Raw genomic sequence first — 7,265 nt, forward strand, 5'->3', positions numbered from 1 at the left:
GACCACAAGTAGAAAAACCAACTTCTTCAAACCAGAATACATGTTAAAGGGACTCTGTCACCTGAATTTGGAGGGAACAATTTTCAGCCATAGAGGCGGGGTTTTCGGGTGTTTGATTCACCCTTTCCTTACCCGCTGGCTGTATGCTGGCTGCAATATTGGATTGAAGTTCATTCTCTGTCCTCCATAGTACACGCCTGTTATAGTAACAGTGAACACTCTCATATACAAGATTACAACCAGAGAATAAAGAAACTACAAAAATCTGGAAGAAGCTCATGTGAAACACGCGTTGGAGCTGCGCACACTTGGTCTCTAAGAAGGACACTATGGGTAAGAGCAGGCTGTTGGTATGACTATAACTTGCTGTGACCTTTTTAGTCATAGGAGGAATTACTGATTACTTTGTGCAGGATGGTGTCTATTAGTGTGTTGGGATATGTGGGAGTGATTCGTACTGGCACTTTAAAATTTTCCTCCCCCTTTTTTCCCACATTACTTTCCTCCATAAAACTCGTTACCATAGCTTGTTCCCCCATCCTTTATTCTGCAGGTGGACCTTGTGTGATACACCTGTTGTGGTCACTTTTTACATTGTCTCTATATGTATTGTTACTGTGTTAATTTTTATGTAAATTAATTAAATTTTCATATTATTTTTATCTTTGGATTTTTGCATGTAGCATCCTTTAATTGGTTTAGTTGCTCCAAATGGGCTTTTACTCTGCGCTACATAATGACTTCTGATTAGGAGATCCTTCAAATTTTTTGCCCTACGGGAGGTCATAAGTGGACGGTCACTAAGATATGGTCCCAGGGAGGGTTCTGTGCTCAAAATCGGCCAATGTTTGGTCAAGATGGCCCTCATGTTATCCCAGTCATGATTAAACACCAAAATAAATCAGATGCTTTCATCTCCCTTCTTTTTCCTTTTATTCTGATATAACAGAGTGTTACGGGGGGTAGACTTGGCTCTACTATAGCCCAATTTCACGCTCCTTTTACTATAACCCTGCTGGTCAAACCATGTTCTCAAATCTGCAGCTTGCATTTCAAATTTTTCCTCCGTCGAGCAGATCCGCCTCATCCTCAAGAACTGTCCGACCGGGACGGCCCTCACGGTGGCTTGGCTGTGTGCAGTAGTGGCATGAATTAAAGCATTCACTGCCGTTGTTTTACGAAAGACATCAGTCTGGATGGTCGATGAAGCATCCACCTCCAGACTGATGTCCAAAAAGTCAATTTTAGTTAGATCATATCTATATGTCAATCTGATGTTATAACAATTGGAACTCAACACAGCCATAAAATCCTCAAGCTGCTGCACCATCCCGAGCCAAAGTAAAAAAATATAATCTACATAGTGCATCCAGCTTAGTACATGGTCTGCGGCCCCCGCCCCCGCTTCACGAAAAACCAACCTCTCCCAGTACCCTAGAAAGAGGTTGGCGTACGTGGGCGCTGAGGCCGCACCCTTTGGTATTACATTTAGTACTGAGTGTGGCCAGTGTTGGTGTCCTTTTTAATCACATATTTTCAATCTTGTTTGTTAATATATGTTTGATGGTCTGTTTCAATTAATGTTGTTTTAGAAATTTTGCCAAAAACTCCAATGTTTCTCCTTTTTGAGTATAACATCTCAGCTAGCTATATACACATTACTTTTGGTGATGAGACAATAACCAGCTCACTATAGCCTTGGTTTGATGACTCACAAACCCTTTCTGCTAACTTCTATCCTATGGGTATCAGTGTGGATTTTAGGACGACTTTTCCAATTCACAGGTTATAGTAGGGATACAATAGAATTAACAGAGTGAGCCACAGACTAGTGGGGGTGCCATACCATAAAACTATGGATGCCAACATCCACTGTCAAACAGGACACAGCATAGGGAATATTTTTAGGGCTCACTCATCTACATTATTATGCATTTTCAAAAGAAAACATAATGTCATGTGTTAAAATATTCACGTGTTTGTCCTTTGTGTCAAGCACTGGACCACCAGACCACTTTTCTCCTCTACAATTTGGGAGGCATATTTGCCAATTTGCTTTCAGTTAGGAAGGTGAACAGCTTGTTGATGGGTCCTCACATGCCCTCAAGGTTGATGAGTCCCTAATTGAACTTGATGAACAGATATCTTTTTTGCAACTGATGTAACTATTTAATTCCCAATTTCTCTTTAGGAGGAGTAGACGGAAGACAACCAAAAAAGAATAATTTTCGATAACAACTGGCCAATGGGCAAAATCCACGAATACCAATGATGTAGAAACCAGTGTTATTCATATGTTACCTTCTTGCTAACACACAGAAAATGGAAAATTGTAACCCAAATTTATTAGGTGAAACACATATGAAATGATCTTCAGAATAAAATCCAACCAGTCAATAATTTAAGAAAAAAACAATATGGAAGAAGAAATGAACAAAACAGCTTGCTTTATAGACCCAAGTGTTGCATATCCCATTCTGATTACATTGTATATAGTAATTTTTATTGGAGGAATAACAGGAACAAGTCTAATGATCTTCTTGATAATTGGCACAAACAAACTGTCTGTGACAATGACATCAGTCATCAACCTGTTGGTGGTCCATGGTATTTTTCTTATTTCTGTACCTTTTCGCATTGCATACTATGTCCAGAAAAGGTGGAGCTATGGACTTTTCTTCTGCAGAATTGTAAGCGCTATGACACACATCCATATTTATGTTTCTTTTATATTTTACGTCATCATGCTCTCCATGAGATACATCAGCTTCTTTAAGAAGAAAGACAAAATTGAGTTTTACAGGACCCTCCACTCATTAGGATGATGCATTTCAGAGCCAAGCTGTGATTATACTAAACTATATCTCCTCGGTCGTCATATTCACAGTGGTTTCTTGTCTTTTGGCTGTACAAATATTTATAATTGTTAAAGTTGTAAAACAAGTCAAGAGACCTATCCTCGCCCATCAGGAAACTTGGGTGCAACTTAAAAGTCTCTTCTTTGTTTTGGTTATGATAACGTGTTACTTTCCCTTCCATATGTTAAAGATCTACTATATGTACCATGCAAATGAATGCTTCTATGTCAATGAAATATGTTTGAGCATAACTGCACTCAGCTGTTTAGATTTTCTTTTCTTTGCTGTAAAAACGTATTATCAAAAGATTTTTCAGTTTATATCATTTTGGACATGATGACATTTTCTAAGAAGAGTACTACGTGAACTTCTGGTAGCCACTGCTGTTTTACATCCTGCTTCACTTCTAGTACTTCAGCTTTTCTTGTGGCCTGCACAAAACCAGAGCTAAGTGTAAAGAGGACCATCAGACTGCTTATTTCACAAACCCACTTCTTTGCCACAGCCGATGCATCGACAGAAGGAGGATTTATTGAAATGAGAAATCATCCTCTTCATACACAAACACAAGATCCGAAGCAAAGCCGGCAGGATTTCGTTCTGGGGTGGCCACCAAGGATGGAAGCACCTGTTACAATTGAATTCTACAGTTGTTTATATCCCTTAAAGAATTCAAAGGAACATTTTGCTTTCAGCTATCTGGTAAATACCAAACAGGTGTCCATCTAAAAGAAATCTATCAGCTATTAATTTAATTTGCTCAGTTCCTTCAGTTGTTCAGTTCCTTGTAGGGATTCAGTGACCCCCATTATCTACAGGAGTCCAAGTGCATCCGCACAGGTTGCATATATGGTATATCTGCTCCTCAATCTGCTGTAATTTGTATTCAATGGTCTGTATATGTATATTTATATGTATGGGTCCTCCTGTGAGGGAGAGTTTCTTTGAGAGAAACGAAAATTAACAGCATCATTCTAACTTAGATTGCCATAAAATGTATTTGACAAAGGTATTTTTGAAACTTATTATGACTTTGACACTAAAAACAATTAACTTTGACTTAGTACTTATAAACTAGACATAGGAAAGTATTATGAAGCTTTTTATGGATCTGTAATAGAGCTGCCACAGAGATGCAATTTGTTTCCAAATGTAGAGGGCTATTAATGGAAAACTAATATACTGTAGTGGCATGTTCCATCACACTCTGCATATACAAAAGTATAATCCATTAGAAGCATTGCCTCTTGAGAAAAATACATACCCTGAATTCAACATGTCCTGTACAGTAGAGCACAGGGGTTATACAGCTCCATAATAAAAGAGCTGTACAAACTGTATGCCATTGTACATGAGCCTAATCTAATGGAAAACATCCCAGGTCAACACTTAATCTTCACACTTAAAGACGCATTCCCATCAAAGTTTTTATCCTCTTACTATATTGCAATCATCACATTATATAGCACTGTGTACTAACAATTGCTCATTTTGCCTTTCTACAAAGTTAGTTCTCTTTAAGGCCTCTTTCCCACTTCTGTCTTTTAGCTCTCGTCGAAATCCGTCGATTTTTTAAAAACAGGATCCAGCAAATTTTTGTGCTGGATCCTGTTTTTTCCCATAGACTTGTATTAGTGATGGATTGTGACGGATGGTCATCCGTTTCATCAGTCGTGCACTGGATCCGTCAGAAAGCTGTCCATCGGGCGGAGAAAATGTTCAGAGGAACGTTTTTTCTGCAAGTCGGAAAATCGCTCAGCGACGGGTCCTGTGCTGCCCGTCGTTGGCTATAATGGAAGCCTATGGACGCAGGATCCGTCGCTGACTGTCAAAAGCAGGAATCCAGTGACGGGTTCTGTCTTCTGAAACTGAGTATGCGTGGAAGAATTTCCCATCAGGGAAATTCTCTCTCGCTTGCTCTCTCTCTCTTTTTACTATTGATGCTGCCTATGCAGCATCAATAGTAACAAGACATAATGTTAAAAATTTAAAAAAATCGCAATATTCTTACCTTTCCTATTCTTACCGGCAGCTAGCGTTCCCAGTAATGCATTGCGAAATGACCCGATGATGTCGCGGTCTCGCAAGACCGCGACGTCAACAGAGGTCATTGCACGCAAGGCATTACTGGGAACGCTAGCTGCCGGGAGCATCGGTAATGCTGCGCGGGAAGCCGGAAGGTAAGAATATTGTGATTTTTTAAAAAATTTTAAATTATTTTTAACCTGGGTTGTGTATGCGTTTTCGCAGTGGAAAACCACTGCCAAAGCGCATACACAACAGGTGCACATAGCCACAAAGGGTCCGTCAGAAAAATGGGCCCAGTGCACCCGTTTTTTACAATCTGCACAGGATCTGTCATTTCAACATTTTGACGGATCCTGTGCAGATTGTAAAAACGGAAGTGTGAAAGAAGCCTTACACAAGGTCTTTGACATCACATGATTAAAAACTGACTAGCTGAATCCTTCAAAGCTCTATGTAAAAAAAGGAAATCAATTTTCCCTGCATGAGATATGAGTCACTGCAAAAGTCCTTGGCAGGGGGGAGTCTGGAACAGCTGAGTCAGGAGTTGAAGAAGGGGATGATAAATGCAGGGACAAGAGACAAATTTCTACATAGAAAAGAGAAGAATTATCTCTGCAGAAAGGTAAAATGAGCAATGTAAGTACACAGTGATATATAATATGATGACTGCAATATGTTGAGAGCATAAAACCTGTGATGGGAGGAGTGCTTCTTTAATATTTTTTCTTGTTGGTTTGAGACAAACACTAAAAATAAAAACAGCTTTTAGCAGAATTCTGGAGGAAAATTGTTTAAAATGTTACAAAAGTTTTGTGAATATGATAGCATCACCATCTTTTAGACATTTGGGCAGAGCTTCACTTTGAGGATGGGGATGTGGCCGACAGCATCCACCAAGTTCATAACAACTTCACATGTATGGTAAATTATGCTAGGAATGTTAATACATTTCTGCCTTTCACACATAAAAATTGAAAGAAGAGCCAGATGTATTAAGAGGCGCACACCTCTTGATGAATTTAGGTCATCGTACTTTATTGTATAGAAAATCTATGCCAATTTTTGTATTCTAAGGTTTCGTGCTATGCTTGGCTGTAGATTCTGCATGGAAAATCTGCAACAAGCACACCGTATCTGAATTTGGTCTTAGTTAATGTATGTATATATATATATATATATATATATATATATATATATATATATATATATATATATATATATATATATAAAGGTGTTAACCAGGAATTAAAATATTTTATCCAATGGCAAATAAATGGTATAAAAAAGTAATTTAAAGCAGTAATTATGTGCCATGCATTCACAGCAGTCATTTGCTGACCACAAGAGTCTTGTGCCATACATACATACATACATCACTGCTAACGTCCGTGATAGACTACAGAGAATATGTGGATGTAGAAAACATCATTGCTGCAGCAGAGTAAATAAAGATTGACTGGGAACACTGGAGAAGCTGGGGATTTAACAAAGGAATGCTAGTTATATTTATAATTTTATACTATTCTCTGCTATTAAAAAAATTAGAAAAACCTAGATAATGTCCTTAATGCATCACAGTCTCATTAAATGGTGTTGTAAAATGTTTAATTTCTTTGTATACTATATGTAACATTATTTTAGTATTATGAATATGTTACATTTGGTAATAATAAACAATACAATTATATTAAAAGGGTTGTCTGAAATTCTTAAAATTGTAGCGTTCAAAGTAAAGAGGATTTTTTAATTATATAGTATACAGCTTGTTGCCTAGAAAAAAAAGAAATAAAGAGGGGTTTTCCAGCTCACCAATTTGTGAAGATGATATTCCTCCAGAAGTGCAAGTAAAAAGGAGCCGCGTTGGCAGCAGGACCAGACAGGCTCAAGGAGATCAACCAGCAACAGAATCGGGGTTCTGTTGGTGGATAATCTCCTTGAACCTACGGTAGCTTATTGCCTGGGTATCTGGCCACCTTGCAGTCTCAAAGTGGTCAGTTACCTAGGAAGAGCCATGCCCACCTTTGCAAAGAATATGTTTTGTGCTAAATTAAGTTTAAAAAATTGCAAAATAATTGCAAGAATGCGCTGAACTAAAATTAGCACAACAGTCGGAAAACACTTATCTCTCTACTGACACACGAAAACCTACAAAGGAAAAGTCCTCCGAAAGAATATCATATAAAAAATATAATTTTTATTAAGCCATGTTTAAAACATAATTAAAAAGGGATGACAGCATACAGAAAAGAATGAAGAAACAAGTAAAACATTGGCCAGAGGTATGAATCAGGTCCAGCAAAAATAATATGTGTATAAATAACACCAATAATATCACACCATATATAAATCAATAAAAAGCACAATGCTTAAAGTGAGTCA

The 7,265-nt window shown here is 37.9% G+C and overlaps 1 pseudogene; it reads left to right on the forward strand.

The window, feature by feature from the left end:
• The first annotated feature begins 329 nt into the window (after positions 1 to 329).
• Positions 330 to 3,195, forward strand: LOC143783242 (putative G-protein coupled receptor 141; annotated as a pseudogene).
• Positions 3,196 to 7,265: the final 4,070 nt, after the last annotated feature.

The sequence above is a fragment of the Ranitomeya variabilis genome, chromosome 6, assembly GCF_051348905.1.
Source record: "Ranitomeya variabilis isolate aRanVar5 chromosome 6, aRanVar5.hap1, whole genome shotgun sequence".
Classification (NCBI taxonomy): Eukaryota; Metazoa; Chordata; class Amphibia; order Anura; family Dendrobatidae; genus Ranitomeya; species Ranitomeya variabilis.